Consider the following 15,703-nt stretch of genomic DNA (forward strand, 5'->3'; position numbering starts at 1 on the left):
ATATATATCCTAGATTCCTACAACCAACCTACAAGCGCCCATGATTTATCCGTTGACGTTTGCCGAATTTGGCAAATCAGTGCCGGAACTTTTGCAAATGCTAAAAGCAATATTCACACGCTCATAATTTACAATCGCAAAGTTTCATCTGCCATTTGGTTGGCTTTGCTTTTCCCTATATATATATATATTCGTACATTTTTTACACTTCTTTTCTTGTGTTGGCAGCCCCCCTCCGCCCTCATACAGGAAGGAAATTATTACTTACATCAAAGATTTGCATACATCGTCTTAGTGGGTTAGGCAATGGCAAATTTGTCCCTGCCATGGAAAAGTCAGAGGGAGAAATCTTTGGGCGGTAAAGAATGGTGGTGATGTGTGAGGGAAGTGGAAAGTGGAAAGAAGGAAAGAAGGGAAGAAAGAAGAAGTTAAGTAAAAGAATTCGAAGGGAAAACTTTGCCTTCAATGAAATGAAATAAAATTGCATTACAACGGCGGCACAAACGGGGGGGAGGGATGGGGTGGTAGATCCATCCAAAGTAGGGAGAGGGTTCCTTTGCGACGTGTGCGAAAAACTTTCGCCTTGCTCCCATTTTTATTCCTGCCAATGGGCAAAGTAAAGTCAAGTCAAGTCAATGAACGACATACATATACATACACTCGCACACACACACACACAACATACTCACTTGGACGCACATAAATTTGTTTAACCCGCACATGTGTCAAAGTTCTGCTGGAAACAACCCACTCCCCTTTCTCCGTCGCCTTCTGGCCTTTTTTTTTTAACCCAATTTCCGCAATTAAGTTTATATCATTCACCTGAGCTGACTAAATCAGTGCCAAAAGCAAAGCAAAGCGAAAGCCAAAGTAAAAATTCAGCTCTCGCCCCCTTTACCAGCCCAAGGACGAGGACGAGGAGTGAGTGACAGACAGGTGAACTTTGAGAGCCAACTCTGACACTCGGTTTATACGCCTCCTGTTCGCAAAATGGATTTGAAAATGATTACCATATCGTTTCCAAGCCCCAAATTTCATCTTAAATATAAGGAATTTATTACAAGATAATTGGCTTTAAAGTCTTTTGTTTAAAATAAACCAATTTGAAGATTAGTTTAGGTGAAATAGTTGAGAAAAATCCCTAAAAAGTTGTCTTATTTGATGAGGTTTCTTCTCTGTTTTAGGGATAAATCATAGATAGATAAAGGACATTTTAAGCAAATCAGAAAGGATAAGGTTGGTTCTTAGGGAAATATCTACTTCTGAGCTTGTACTTCTCTTGTACCGTTTTCTGCAAGTTTTTTCTGTAGTTTAATCCGAGGAACTATAGTAAGTATCGTATAAACCGAAATACGATATGCGTTGATGATTCTGTTTTAGTTTGCTGATGATGAAGGTGATGGTTGCAAGCCAAGAGCTGCGCACAGCATTCGAAAAGGGGGAAATCATCACACAAAGGCGACCGGGATTCCCCTATTTTGTCAGCGAGAGTGAAGGGTTTGGGGTTTGTGTGGATCTCTGTGATTCCACTTTCTCCTCTCCCTCTGTTTGATGACTATTGCTTCATTAGGGTTCTATGCATGTGATGGACATGTGGAGGATGGCTATAATGCAGGCGATACAGGTACTGCAGATGGAAGACAACTGTAATTGCAGATAAAGGAGGAGCTGTGCTGGTTTTGTGCAAAGATGAAAAAAAAAAGATGATTAGAAGGCAAGCTATCCGCTTGCTTGCTCGGCTAATGAGCATGATGAGTAAAGAAGTTATGCCAACTCTTAGGGCCAGTTAAATGCAGTTAATTTTGATTACGATTACGATACGATAAAATCAGGATAACAATCTTTGACAGAAAAGGCAAAATTTCTTATTGCACTTATGACTTATGATTTTATCACTGTTTTTCTGCAACAAAAATGGTCAACAATTTATATTTTTAGATTTGAATGGAAATTGAAAGGAAATTAAACGAGTTACGAGTTCAAAGATATATGACAGTCATTATCTAAATAATTATTTATTTTGTGTTTGACTTAAAGTTGCGATTGTTTTAATGATAAAAATGAAAAATTCAGAACTTTTTGCAAAAATATTATATTTTATTTTATAACTTTTTTTTATTATAGTTTTACTAAAAATGATCTTATAGAAAAACATTTAACTGATTTGATGAACAGCTAATGAGATCGATCCCACCATTCCAAATTTAACAATTTTTGGTTGGTTCTTGAAAAAGTTGATTTTTCGGAAAGTTTTGCATTTTCAATAAGGCATTGTATATTTATACCCATTACTCGTAGAGTAAAAGGGTATACTAGATTCGTTGAAAAGTATGTTACAGATAGAAGAAAGCATTTCCGACCCTATAAGGTATATATATTTTTGATCAGGATGAATAGGGAAGATGATTGAGCCATGTCCGTCTGTCTGTCCGTCTGTCCGTATGAATGCTGATATCTCAGGCACTATAAGAGATACACAGTTGAGATTAGACATAAAGATTCTTGAGATCCCTAAGCAGCGCAAGTTTATTTCAGCATCCTGCCACGCCCACTCTTACGCCCACAAACCGCGGAACACTGTGGCGTCTATGATAATATTATGAATGCCTTCGTTTGACGTTGTGTAACATATTTCTGTTAATATCTATCGATGTACCAAAGATTTTTCAAAACGGAACATTATTTCGTTACTTATAAAGAAATTAAGGTTGTAAGGCCTCACATGGGCAGTGACGTCACTATAAGCATACTCAACATACTTCCTCTGACAATAGGTGGCGCCTTGTGAATTTCCACTGGCAAAATGAATATTTTAAAATTTTGTAAAATAGTAACGGGTATCTTATAATCACGGCACTCGACTATAGCGTTTCCTCTTGTTTTTTTTTTAAAATTGATAAAATTTAAGATTTTTAGGTGTTAATGCAGTTTTAATAGGGATTTAATGACGAGTCCAATGAGGTATGACATTTTTTATTTGGATTATTATTGGCTGAGTTATGGGAAGGGAAATAAGGAGAATCCAAATTTGGCAATTTCGATAAGGGGTAACCATCATTATCTCATTTTTCGAAAAATGGCAATAGTTCTATTAGAGATTTCTTAAGAATTAGAAAACAAACTCAACTCTACCTCGTTGAGTATTCCATGTTTCGACAATTATTGGCTGAGTTATCGAAGGGAAAAATAATGTAAATTTTTTAGCTTTGTTACCGGAAAACAGTCAGCTTGTCCATTTTATAGAATCACAAATACTCATCTCTTCTTGTTAAGGAAGAATAGAGTTCTTCCTAAGGATATATAAACCTACAGATCAATAAATTTTAATCTGGGGAAACGCCTTCGTCCATGAATTGGCATCCTCGAGAAGGAGGGCAATCTCAAGGACTTAAAAATTTGCTGCTGCAACTGGCTGGCCGGTGCTATATAGATTGATATAGTGATGCAGCAGACATCGAGAACTGTCTTGGGGTAATAAATGGCAGGACAAGGGAATTTGCCAAGTTAACGAAGCGTTCTGGACCAGGCCAATATACACACACACACAAACACACACACACACACGCACAGTGAGAAAAAGGAAGCGACTTAAGATGTGAAAGAGACACAGGAGAGAGGGATAGAGAGAAAAGGAGAGCTGCATTAAATCCATGCTTGTTTGTTTTTCATATGTACTCGCAAACAAGGACGAGTGCCACATATGCACCTATCTCACATTGTATCAGCTATATCCTCTATGTGAGTATGCTTGCTGTGAGTGTGTTTGTGTACTGTTGTTGTTGCTGTGTGTGTGTGTGTGTGTGTGTGTTTGAGCGGCGCGGCTTTGCGTTAGTGGAAAAAATAATTCTAACAGCAACTCAAACAGGCAAACAAACAGGCAAACAAACAAACAAACCAACAGAAAACATGAAAAGCGGCGCAAAAACGTAGAACATAAAAGGAAACTGCATACGGTAGAGTGAATGAGATAGGTGATAAAGTGGATGGGAGGGGGAGGGGGACGCGCGCGCAACATTTGATGTTTGTGCTGAACAAACTTTGGCACGAAAACTTGCTCCAAAAGACACCTGAGCAGGCTTTCACCCAAAATGCCACCACCCCACCATCCCCTTCTTCTCGTTCTTCTCTTCTCTATCCTCTATCCCTCCATACTCCTCTATCCTCTATCCTTCAGCTTGCCAAAGCAGGCCCAAAATTCATCCTTACCCCCCAGTCACGCCGCCCATAGCCCATCGGCCCCCAAAGATCGATCACGTGTTTGAAAAGCGCTGACAATGTACATACAGAGAAAATTTGACTAACTTTATGAACTGTTTTTTAAGAGGTTTTCAAAATGTTTCTTTCAAGAGATTTTAAATCTTCTTTCTAATAATTATAATCATAAACAGGGCGTAAAAGTCAAACTTAAACTAACATAAACTAATTTTCCCTGAAAAATATTAAAAGACATATTTTTACTGAGCCTTATAAGAAAGATACTTCAGATTAGACTAGACCCTTAAGGGCAAGGAGTTCAACTACCTTATGTGCTACTGCGACCCTTTTACACGAAACTTTGTATAACCGAAACTTTATTGCATACACTTTCTGACACCTAAACTAATGTTTTCGAGTCCCCCGAGAGATTTCCCAAAAAACATCATGTTATATTTTCGCCGTGCAGAAAAGACGTTGAGCGGGCGCCAGTGGAGGAGAGAGAGAGGGGACATGTGTTTGCATTCAATTCATTCAAATATATTTTCAGCAATTTTTTCTTGTCATTTCATATGTGATGATGATGGGTGTTGTTGGGATTCCCCGTCTTCTTTCTATCTCTCTCTTGTGTATGTCTGTGTGTTTTCTCCATTCAATCATTTCATGGACAACATGTAGCCTAGACATCTATTCCGTATGTTGCCGTATGTGTGTTTGTTGTTGTCTGGTGATTGACCCACAAAAAACAAAAAAAAATAGAAGAAGAAAAAGGAGTGAAAGCCACCTGAGTTGTAGATAGATAGATAGATGCTCCCCCCGTCTATATCTTTTCTCTCTACCCATCTCACTCTACCGTACCATACATCCTGTGTACATCCCTGTCTTCCTTTGCACAACAAAAGACTCGGCGTCCGATTTGATTAGCAAGAGTAGCAGAAGAGCGGCCACATGGAAAAGAATGCTGTCATGTGCCGTCCGTGATGTGTTTTTTCTGCTCTTCAATTTCTATTTTTTATCTTGGTCCGTCCTCCAAGTGCTGCGACTTGAGTTAGAGAGCAGATATATGTATATATATATATAGGATGGATATATGGCATATATATCTTTTGAATGGGCTGGACGATTGCAGATGCATTTATGAATTGCACATGACTTGTCGAGAGTGGTGCAGAATGGTCGATGGTGTTTCGGGATTGATAGGGTTGCAGGAACCACACCACAGCTCGTATGGAGCAAATGCAAAAAGGGAAAAGCACTTAGGCTGGTTGGAAGTTTCAAGTTGGGGAAATTCGAATAGGGTAATACTCTTTTATCTTGAATTACCTTAACAAGGTTTTTACTATTCTTAGTTTGTTTATAAACAAAATCTTGATATTTGCATTTGGAAGACTCTTTCTTTCTCTTAGTTTTTTCATTTATCAAAAAGAACTTTTAAATCTTCAATAAATTTTACACCAACTGTCAATTTTTTCTCTCTCTCTCTCTCTCTGTGTGTGTTTGTGATATTTGAATAGAGGTTTGTGGAAAACATAATGCAGTGGCTATGCCTTCCGTTTACCCCACCGAACTCCTTGATATATACACCATCCCCCGCTTCACTTTTGTGGCTTACCTTTTTGGCTTCTCAATACATTTTGGCTGCTGGTGCTGCACCAGTTGCCTTATATCCTCATCCTGTTCATCGCATAAAGTGTGAAAATGCCAAAAATTGTCGTACGTTGCGGTTTTTTCGAGGACTACCAACCTGTGTCGTCCTTGCCCTCGTCTTTCGTCCTACTAGTACTACCACTACTGCTATAAGAAACCAAAAATAAAACAAAATTATTGCAATTTTGTGACTGTGCTACGTGCATTTTTACAACGTTTTTACACTATGGCATAAAGTCATGTGTGTGTGTGTGTGTGTGTAAGTGTATAAGTGTGTGTGCAAGTGGATTTGGTGTTTGTCTTAGTACTTTCCGCACACTGAAAACATTCATAAAGTTGGCTCACGCTTAAGTAAACACGAAAAGTGTAAAATGATTTCATCTGATGATGATTTGGCTTTGGGAATTGCACGCTCCATTGCGTCACTTACTGCAGAGTCCTTTGCACTCGTGTAAGTGTGTGTGCCGCATGCAATTATGTATTATTACACATACACACACACATATACACGAACACCACCCATTCATATGCCCCAAAGTATTTGCACAATGTGTAGAGCAAACAAGCTGGGAGACATTTACATATAATAAACCAAAATTTCATTTGTTTATCGTGAATATGCCACCTTGGAAAGTGGAGAAATGGAGATTACTCTACCATGGATGGTGTTAACTGGGCTGTATTATTCGTAAATTCGTATTTCTGTTAGTTAGAAATTGTGTCGTTTTTTTTGTTGTAAAAGAATTCCTTTGTTATAAATTATTCAAGCTTATTGCAATGTGATTATTTATTAAAGGAAACTCTTAAGAGGCAGGCTTTTAAGAGGGCGCATAAAAGTATGCAGTAAAAGTAAGGACTTATTCCTAAGGACTTTTCTCAAAGAGACTCAAGGTGGTAGGGAGTCGAAAACCATCTAAAAAAAAAACTTCTAATAGAATGTAAAAAATAAAAGTAAAAAAATATAATAAAAATATTTAACAACTTGCCTTGGAAAACACTTTTTAGATCTTAAAAATTTGCAGTTTTCATGATGTGACATTCAAAATATTCTCTTAAATTCTATTTAAATATATAAATTTTATATAAAAATATCACTAAATTCCATAGGCTCACTAAGCTACATATTATATATTTCGCTTAATAAGTTATGCATATTTTTTGTGGGCGACAGCCGTTTAATGAGTTTGCCTAACATGATATGACGCGGAAACACGGCCCTCGGGCAGCATTTCGAGCTGTCAACAAAATGCATTCAATTGGATGCATTTCCGCCAGTTCGCCCAACTGACCAAATTCGCTTTCAGCATTTAATTAAAAAATATATATAATATATTATATTATATTTTACGTAGATATTTGCTCAGTCGTGCGTTTGTGGTGGAAATCCTGAATAGAGCGTGAGCCAAAAACCACATTAATCTGGCAACATTATCGGACTGATTTAGGCGTTTTGCTACTGTTCGGTTTTTTTCTGTTCTCCTCCAAAGGCTTAGACAAAATGGCATTTTGTGGCATTAGCTTAATGCCATCACAAAGCCACCTTATGACCGCCGCCTTATGACCGCCGCCTTATTCGCCAACACAAGATGAGTGGCTAAAGAAAAGCCAAAAGAAAGGAACAACAACGCCAATCGCAGGACAATGTGAGTGACACGTTTGTTGGGAAAGCCTCAAAAAAGAGGGGGAGGTGCGTTCCTTGATTTTTCCTTTATTTTATGGTTTTTGGTAAGGGCGGAGTGCTGCTTGTCATCATTAATAGCTTTATTCATTGTCCCGGGTTTGTTATCAGAAAATCACTTGAAATGTTCAAAAATACTTGATGAGAAAGAGGGAACCTATAGAATGATTTTCTTAGGAAGTACAAAGCAAATCTGTTGTTGTTGTTGGTGTTTCCACTTAATAAACAAGTAAATAAATCAGTGATAATCCCTTTGCAAGGCCTTGCAAGGGTATCTTAGCGCCTAAGAGTAGGCAATGTTTTTTTTTTGATAAGATCAACTTTTGCCTGGCACTCGCTCTTTTCGTGTGTGTTAATGTAGTGTTCTTTGGGGGAATGGTTAGCTGTGGCTTGAACACACACTTGTTGAGAAAGTAACTAAGCACACACACACATTAAGATTTCCCACACACACACACACATAGTCAGTTGAGGGCGTGCTAAAAAAAAGTTTTCATAATTGACGACAGGATCCATTCCCCCTAGCCGCATACCACTTTCTCTCGTTGTGTTCCCTCTTTTCATGACGATGACGATGGCGATGATGATGGCGATGATGATGACAATGATGATGATGATGATGACTATGGGCAAATATTTTACGTCATTAATTAGCGCATGGCAGCGCGCTTGAAACTATTACGTAATGCGATAACACCAGCAACAACAGCATAAACTATTATGGTGCAAAATTTTTAATGACGTTAGAGGGTGGGCTTACAAAGGGATTCCAGGATACAAAAAGACAACAAAAAAAACCCGAGGAAGACACACAAACACGCACACACACACAGAAAAGAACATTGTTCGAGGCATTTGCATTTCTCATATATAAATATAATTTTGTGTTCATTTTTTAAATGCTCTTCTTTGAGGTTTACAAATATATGTGATTGGAAATGAATTTGCTTATCATTTGGTATCATTCATCATCATTCATCATTTTGGTTATCTTTTCTAGATTAACATTTATGGTAACTCTTAGCTGCCTAGCTAGTTTAAACTTTTAGTACCTTGTTAGGAAAATGTTAAGATCTTTAAGATCCATAAGTGATTTTCCTAATGGAGTTTGGTTAAAGTTCATATATTTCTTGAATTTTAATCTATTTTCCCGCTCCTACCCCTACCATTACGTTTAATCTGAAAAAAAAAAACTATCTTTAACCTTCTTTCAAAAGAGCATTTCGAATTTGCCTTGCCAAAGTTGGTCTTTTCTTTAGTTTACTTTTTCGGTTTCTTTTCGCTGTTATTTTTGATGCCCTTATAATTAAATTATTTAGCGCAAATTTGTGCACAGTTGTTGTCTCTCCCACACACACACACACACACACACACAAGGACACACTCACACGCACACATTAGATATGTTATCATTACTATATAGCACACCCGCCCCCCTTCAGTTCATCTCTCACTCGCAGGATAATGAGAATTTAAATCGCAATAAAGTGGCGTTGCAGAATAAGAAAAAAAAGAAGGAGCGTAGTAACAAGCTAAAATAAATGTTTAGTTGAATTCTGGGCTGAGCTGGGTGGTTGGTTGGTTGGTTGGTTGGATTAAAAGATACCCCCTGCCCCCCTTCCCCACTCTGCCGAAAAGGGGCAAATATCCAATGGTGAGAAGGATAAGAGGGAGGGGAGTGCGGGGCTTGTCAGTGGCAGACAGTGAAAGTGTTGCCGACTTAGGGACCGTCTGCATCCGAAGTATCTGCGAGTATCTGTATCTATATATCTATATCTAAAGCAACAGATGCGGTCAGTTAGATAGAAACTGAAAAGCTAATTAATGTTTGCCTAGTTTGGACTTACCACGTTACGAATTCAAGTTTACAAAATGTTTCTTTTTTGTAAATTTGAAAGTGGAAAAAAGTTTTTTTAACATTTTCCTTTGACATTTTGATGATTTCTTCCTAACTTACCCTAACTATATTAAAAAGCCCAACTAGTAGTTACTAAATTTGTGGCCACCACTGTAACGCCACTTCGCCTGCACAACATCCATTGCGTGTTTGTGTTTGTTCGCCTGTGCGTGCGTTAATAAAATGTAATTTTGAAGCGTATTTAAGGCGAACCCCCCCCTCGTACGCACCAAGCATCGCATCCGGCAGAGTCGTCGTCCTGGCCAAAAACGTTGTCCTCCGTCTCCGTTCCCGTAGTCGTCGCAGTCCTCGTAGTTGCCACCGAAGTCATAGAGCCGTCGCTTCTGTCTCGACTAAGTAGATTATGAATCACCCGAAGGGATATTCCCGCAAGCAGTTTCTCGCTCAAAGGGTTGGGGGGGCCTTCAGAAATCACAAGTTGATCTTTCTCAGGGATATTAACGCCTTGTTGGGCACTGGGAAAAGGTAATCCGATAGCATTTTCCAGGGGGTACTTAAAATTAGCGTTTGCGTTAGCGTTTAAGATGAAAATGAAAGGATCAGTTCTGATTAGGAAGATAGGTTTGATAGGTTTCTTTGGCTGATAAAGAAATTTCGCATTTTCACATTACAAAAAAAACTTTATGAAATACATTTTTTAAACATTTTCAAATCTATTTTCAAATTTCCTAATCGGTTGTGGCTATTTCCTGGAATTGACAGCGACAATGGTTGAAGGACATGGGGCTGACTGAATCCTTGCTCGACAGACGGAGCAACGGAGCCTGGGGCACAGACACACATAAATGCTTATTAGCATTAGCAGGGCATTATGAGCATTCGAAGAAGAACACACGCACACGCACACGCACAAGCCCACACACTCACTCACGCCTTTTTCATATATGGTGAGGGAATCCCCCTAACATAACCTCTCCCGCCCAGGTATCGGGGTTGAGCTGGCATTTGGCATTTGGCATTTGGCATTTGCCACCACCACCACCACCACCGCTAGCCATTGTTGTTTGGGGAATATTGTCAGGCGACTTGTGTGTTTGCCAGCTCGCAATGTTGCACGGTTTTGAATTTTGCATTCCACATCCTGGCATTGAACATCCTGCATCCTGCTAGTCAGTCAGTCAGTCAGCCAGTCAGCCAGCCAGAATCTAGCATTTCGCATCCCAACTGGATACGCGTCCCAAACGGCGGTATTGAGCTGCAATTAGAGCCTGAGTGACAGCCGCCATGCTAATCAGCTTCTTTCTTTCTGTGGCTCCAAAGTCGTAGAATGAATGCCTGGCCATGGCTTACAGATCAAAAAATCCCAAAATTTGCTTTGTTTGAGGAAATCCCATCCTCTATAGATCTTTAGTTTTCTAAGCCAGAATCTAATAGTGGCTGATTTTCTGTCTTTCGTTGTGATTTTCCCTTTCCTTTCTATCATCTCATTAATGCAGTTTTATGCTTATAAACTTCCCTTTTATTCCAACTGTACCTTATTCGCTGGCCTTTTGTTGCAACTGTACTTGAATGGCAAATGGAAATTTTGTAGTTGCCATCTTGGCTCGTCGTCAAATTGCTGTAGCCAGATATTAACCAGTTACTGTGTCTTCCACTCAGCACTTTCCTTTTACGCTTTTTTCACTCTACTTTCTTTTTTTTTTTTCTTACTTTTTTTTTTATTAACCCCTCCGCTGATTTCGTCACGCGCAACCGGAAATTACTTTTCAGTTTTTTTGTTGCCATTTTTTTGCTGCACCACTACTAGGAGGAGTAGTCGTCGTAGGTCGTCGTCGTAGTAGTAGTTCACACTTGGCAGATGCGACTTCTCCGGCAGGAGGTGACATCCTGCATCCACCCTCCACTTTTCGCTGCAGTTCCTACTTTTTTCTTTGTTTTTTTCTATCGATAACAAAAGGAAGCCTTATTAGAGTGTTCCTTTATTTGAATGCCACATTTCACGCCATGTGAGGGGATTTTCATGGGTGTGGGGTGAGGGGTGTTGGGATGGGTTGGTGATGGAGTCTCTGGCATCTATTGTGAGAGAGTTAGTCTTTTTTTTCTTTTCAGCTAGCTAGCAGGGACTCCCCAGGATCTTTTCCTCTGATCCGTCCCACACCCCTATGAACCCCTTTTGGAACCTCGACAAGTTGCCATTGTCAGCCATTGTGGGGGGTCCTTTGTTTTAGCTTGGGCTTTGTCAGCTGGGCCAGAGCTCCTTCAGCTGGCTGTTAAACCTCCTTCCTCGCAAGCAGCCACCAGCCCACTTTTCCTGGGGTTTGCTGCATTTTCTTTCGGCCGCCATCAGTGGCAACTTTTCATTAACCAAAAAAGAGCTGCCGTGGATAGTTGGTGGTTAGAGGCACACCGAAGATGCCGTCGTCATATGGATGGGAGCTTATGGGGATGGGAGCTTGGTTTAGTAGCTAGGTTTTAGTTAGAGTTCTTAACTATTTTAACTAACTTTAATCTCGGAATTGGTTATTATTTGGTTATTTTCTTAACAGAAAGATAAAGCTTGACAGTTACAGATTACAGATCGCTTAGTTGACTTATTTAACTTAAAAAGCATTCATAGTTCATCATTAAAAGAGTAGTTTAGTTTTTCCCCGTTCCCCGTTCATGCCTTCTATTTAACCAAATAGTAAACTAAAGCTGAGAAAATACCTTGTATAGCCGCTTAACGGCAACTTGTGATCAGATTCAGATTGAGATTGAGATTGAGATTCCATCATCATTGAGTGCCTGAACGTGTCCACTTAAAATGCCAAAATTAAACCGAATAAGCACCGATAAACACGGTCGAGAATATTTGGGCCAAAGCCCTGAACTTTTGTGTGTGTTTTTTTTTTTTTTTTTTTTGGAGGCGGGCAATAGAGCAACAGACATCGTCTGGCCGGAAAACTCGGAAAAGCCGGCTAAGAAAAGTGATGAGAATGAAGAGGTGGGAGGTGGTAGGAGGCCGCGACGGCGGCGGCACAGAAACGCGGAGATGGATGGAATGTGTGAGGGACATCAACTAATTGAAATTGCGCGCCAATTTTGTGGCTTAGCCTGAGTCAGTTGGCCCTAGATGATGATGAGTCGTCGTCGTTGTCGTCGTTGTTGTCGTCTTTTGCCCAAGTGACATGCGCAGAGATACAACGATGTTCACAAAAAGCCCGACCTAGCATCGTGCCTCTAAAGACTAAAGTACGAACCGAACTAAAAAGGCGAACTTCGTGCGTTGTCGTGGGTCGTGGATATACAAGCTCGGAACGGGGAGGAAATGTGTGTGTGTTTGCGTGTGTGTGTGTGAATTCATTCGCTTGGCCAAAAAATATCGGCGAGTGCAGTTAACGTCGGTATTTGCAGGGTCTCGCATCGTCGGCGGTTGCCAGTTGTCGAGCAGAGGTCCAACGGTGCGTATGCGTATTTATTTTCGAACGGTTCGACGGTGCGTATACGTGTTATTTGACCCAAAGAAGTGAAATCCCGTAGCGTAACTTTAGAGAATGGTGTAGTAGTAGTAGCAACCGTCATCATCATCCGTCGTCGTCGTCCTCGTCGTTGTCGTTGCCGCTATCGCTATCGCCGTGTTTCCGTGTCCTCCTCCTGTTTGTTGTGAGTCGTCTTTTTCGCGCGTTTCGTTCTGTTATTGTTGTTGTTTTTTTTTTGGGTTTTTCTTCTGAGCCCACCGGTTAACCAAATTGTAACCAATCCATTGCGCTACTTGTCCAATTTTTTTTGCTATTTTTGTTGTTTGTTTTGGGTTCGATTTGTAAGAAAGAAAAAATAAAGAGAAAAGAAGAGAAGAATGAAAATCAACAAATAACCAAGGCAAAAAAAAAATAAAAGACCCAAAGTGAAAAGAGTGTGTGTGTGTGGTGCTGTAGAGTGTAAGAGTCGCTGTGTGCGTGTGTGTGTTTGCGATGTCGGTTTTCGGTTACACCATTGATGAATGGCAAACAAATTGAACGGCAATGGCCGGTAAATAATATTACAAATAATACGAGAAAAACGAGAAGTAAAAACAAAAAGAAGAAGAACCCACTCGCCGCAAGCCAAAATCAAAGCAAAACACACACTCACGAGTCGTTCGTTTCGGCCAGGTAAGAAAAGCTACCAAAAAATTGGGAAAAACGATCTCAAATTTCTGCCCCTTAAGGGTCAAGATCAGTTACGGTTTATGACTTCTTTTTTGGGTTATTTAAATTGTAATTCGAGAAAGGGGGCTGGGGGAAAGTCAGACATTTAGCGCCTGCGGGCAAAAGGGGGATAGATGAGTGCTTAAGTACATGGGTAGTAATGTGGTTTTAACATAGAACCAAAAAATATATCTGCATCATTAGTCAGTGTGATTGTGATTTGTTAGGCTAATGGGGAAATTCAATAGCTTTTACATTTTCATTAAAATCGTCGAGTTCATTGGGGTTTTGTGTGTGGCCAATTACTGAGATAAAGCATGTTCGATGAGTTGAGTGTGGTTGAGAGAGAGTTATCGATTCTTGGTTATTGGGCAATTAACAATGGCTGTTGGTCATTGAAAGAGGCCTAAAGGGGCATCATTGTGGCTTAAATACAATATTTTATCTATTTGAGTTGAAAGTTTGAAGGTGTCGTAATTTTTAAACGATTAATAGCTATCGATTGTTGTCTATCGAAAGGTATTGAGTAATTGGCTAAAATAGAGCAATGTTTCTGTGAATTTGGTTTATTATAAGTTTTTGAACATTTTCCTTGAAATCGATTATCAGAAATGAGTTATCGATAGGTTATTTTTGTTTCTTATTCTTAGAGCAGTGATTTCTAACATTTAGGAAACAGTTTTCTTAGCTTAAAAAAAAGAATATGTAAGGACTACACCGATTGCCGTTCCTAATCCTTAAAATGTTGATATATTTTCATTATCGAACTATCGATTATTTCGATAACAGCAGTTATTTGCAAATATTAAGTTCACTAACAGCATATTTAACATGTGTTTTTCTAATAACAAGCAATCATTATCGAAATATTGGTAGACGACTACCAACACATTTTGTTATGATCTCCATATTTACGAGTATGTTAGGCGCAACCCACGCGTTATTTTCTACCCCCCTTCCCCCCTCAGACTCTATTAAAACCCCCCGGGGATGCATTAACCGGGATCAAGCCATTCGGACAATTTTCAATGTACGGCGTAAACGAATCGAAAATTTGTTTGCCAAACGCTTTCACCCAGGGGTCTAATTCGATTTGGTCAACTGCAGCTAATAAGGTCAGAAGACCATGTGTGTGTGTGTGTGTGTGTGTATGTGTGTGCTAGTTTTTGGCCGGTAATATTTTGCATTTTACACAACGCCAGATTTATGGACGACTCCTATCTCTCTCTCTCTGTTTCTCCCTCTGTTGGCCATCAGATTCATCATCATGGTCATTGGTTGATGGGGATTCAGGCGAATCGAATGCCGTTAATAATGGAAACCCGGCCTGGGGGGCAAATGAATTTCATAATAATTAAATTAAAATCTGTTTATTTATGCACTTAAGCCGCAGCAGCAGCAGCATCAGCAGCACAAAAATAGCAATAATAATAATAAACACTAGTAATAATAATAATAAGGCAGGCGGAGTGGGGCGGTGCAGGTCGGTCTTACATCCATTTTGCGCCCAGTCCGAACCGTCGGGGTGGTCAGTCATTCGAATGAAATATCTAGATTAAATATTATTTATAATTAAAGCAAACAAGCCTTGTTTCCACATTATCCCAGCAAAAAGGCTACCGAATTTCCCAGCAGTAATTAAAACAAAACAAAAATATGTGCATAAACATGCCTAGGAAAATTCTATATAAATATATATATATATGCAGATATACAGATATATATATACAGATTTATATATATATTTAAATCAATATTGCGGCCAAAAACCAAAATGGCAGGCAAAACACTTTCGCAAGTTGAAGGAAAACTAATTTGAAATTGAAATAAGTCCTGATCTCGTTTGTGTGTGGAATTTGCTGAAGCAGCAGCAGCTGCAACTGCAATTGCAATTGCAATTGAGATTCAAATTTCATATTTACCTCTCGCCTTCTTCCGTAATCCCTCAATTAGCCTGGGAAATAAAGAGATTGCCAGTTGGGTGAGTGAGTGGGTTGAATGGGTTTCCCTTACTCTACGTTTAAAGAGGCAGCAAAATGAAAATTAAATATTTATAACCGGCCAACTATCGTGAGGTCACTACTGAGGAGACCAACTCAACCAACTCACGACCAAAAACTGAAGCTCTCAATGTATTGACAAGTCCAATGTGAGAGCAGC

The 15,703-nt window shown here is 39.5% G+C and overlaps 1 protein-coding gene across 2 annotated transcripts in view; it reads left to right on the top strand.

The window, feature by feature from the left end:
* The first annotated feature begins 12,768 nt into the window (after window positions 1-12,768).
* The window catches only part of LOC108103787 (teneurin-a), a 222,360-nt gene continuing 219,425 nt past the window's right edge, over window positions 12,769-15,703 (top strand). Inside the window, exon 1 of one of the 2 annotated variants that reach the window (XM_017209417.2) lies at window positions 12,769-13,507. The gene's annotated coding sequence lies outside the window, so the exon portion shown is untranslated. The remainder of the gene's footprint in view (window positions 13,508-15,703) is intronic. The other variant, XM_017209418.2, reaches the window with a different exon arrangement.

The sequence above is a fragment of the Drosophila eugracilis genome, unplaced genomic scaffold, assembly GCF_018153835.1.
Source record: "Drosophila eugracilis isolate 14026-0451.02 unplaced genomic scaffold, ASM1815383v1 contig_408, whole genome shotgun sequence".
NCBI classification, from domain to species: Eukaryota; Metazoa; Arthropoda; class Insecta; order Diptera; family Drosophilidae; genus Drosophila; species Drosophila eugracilis.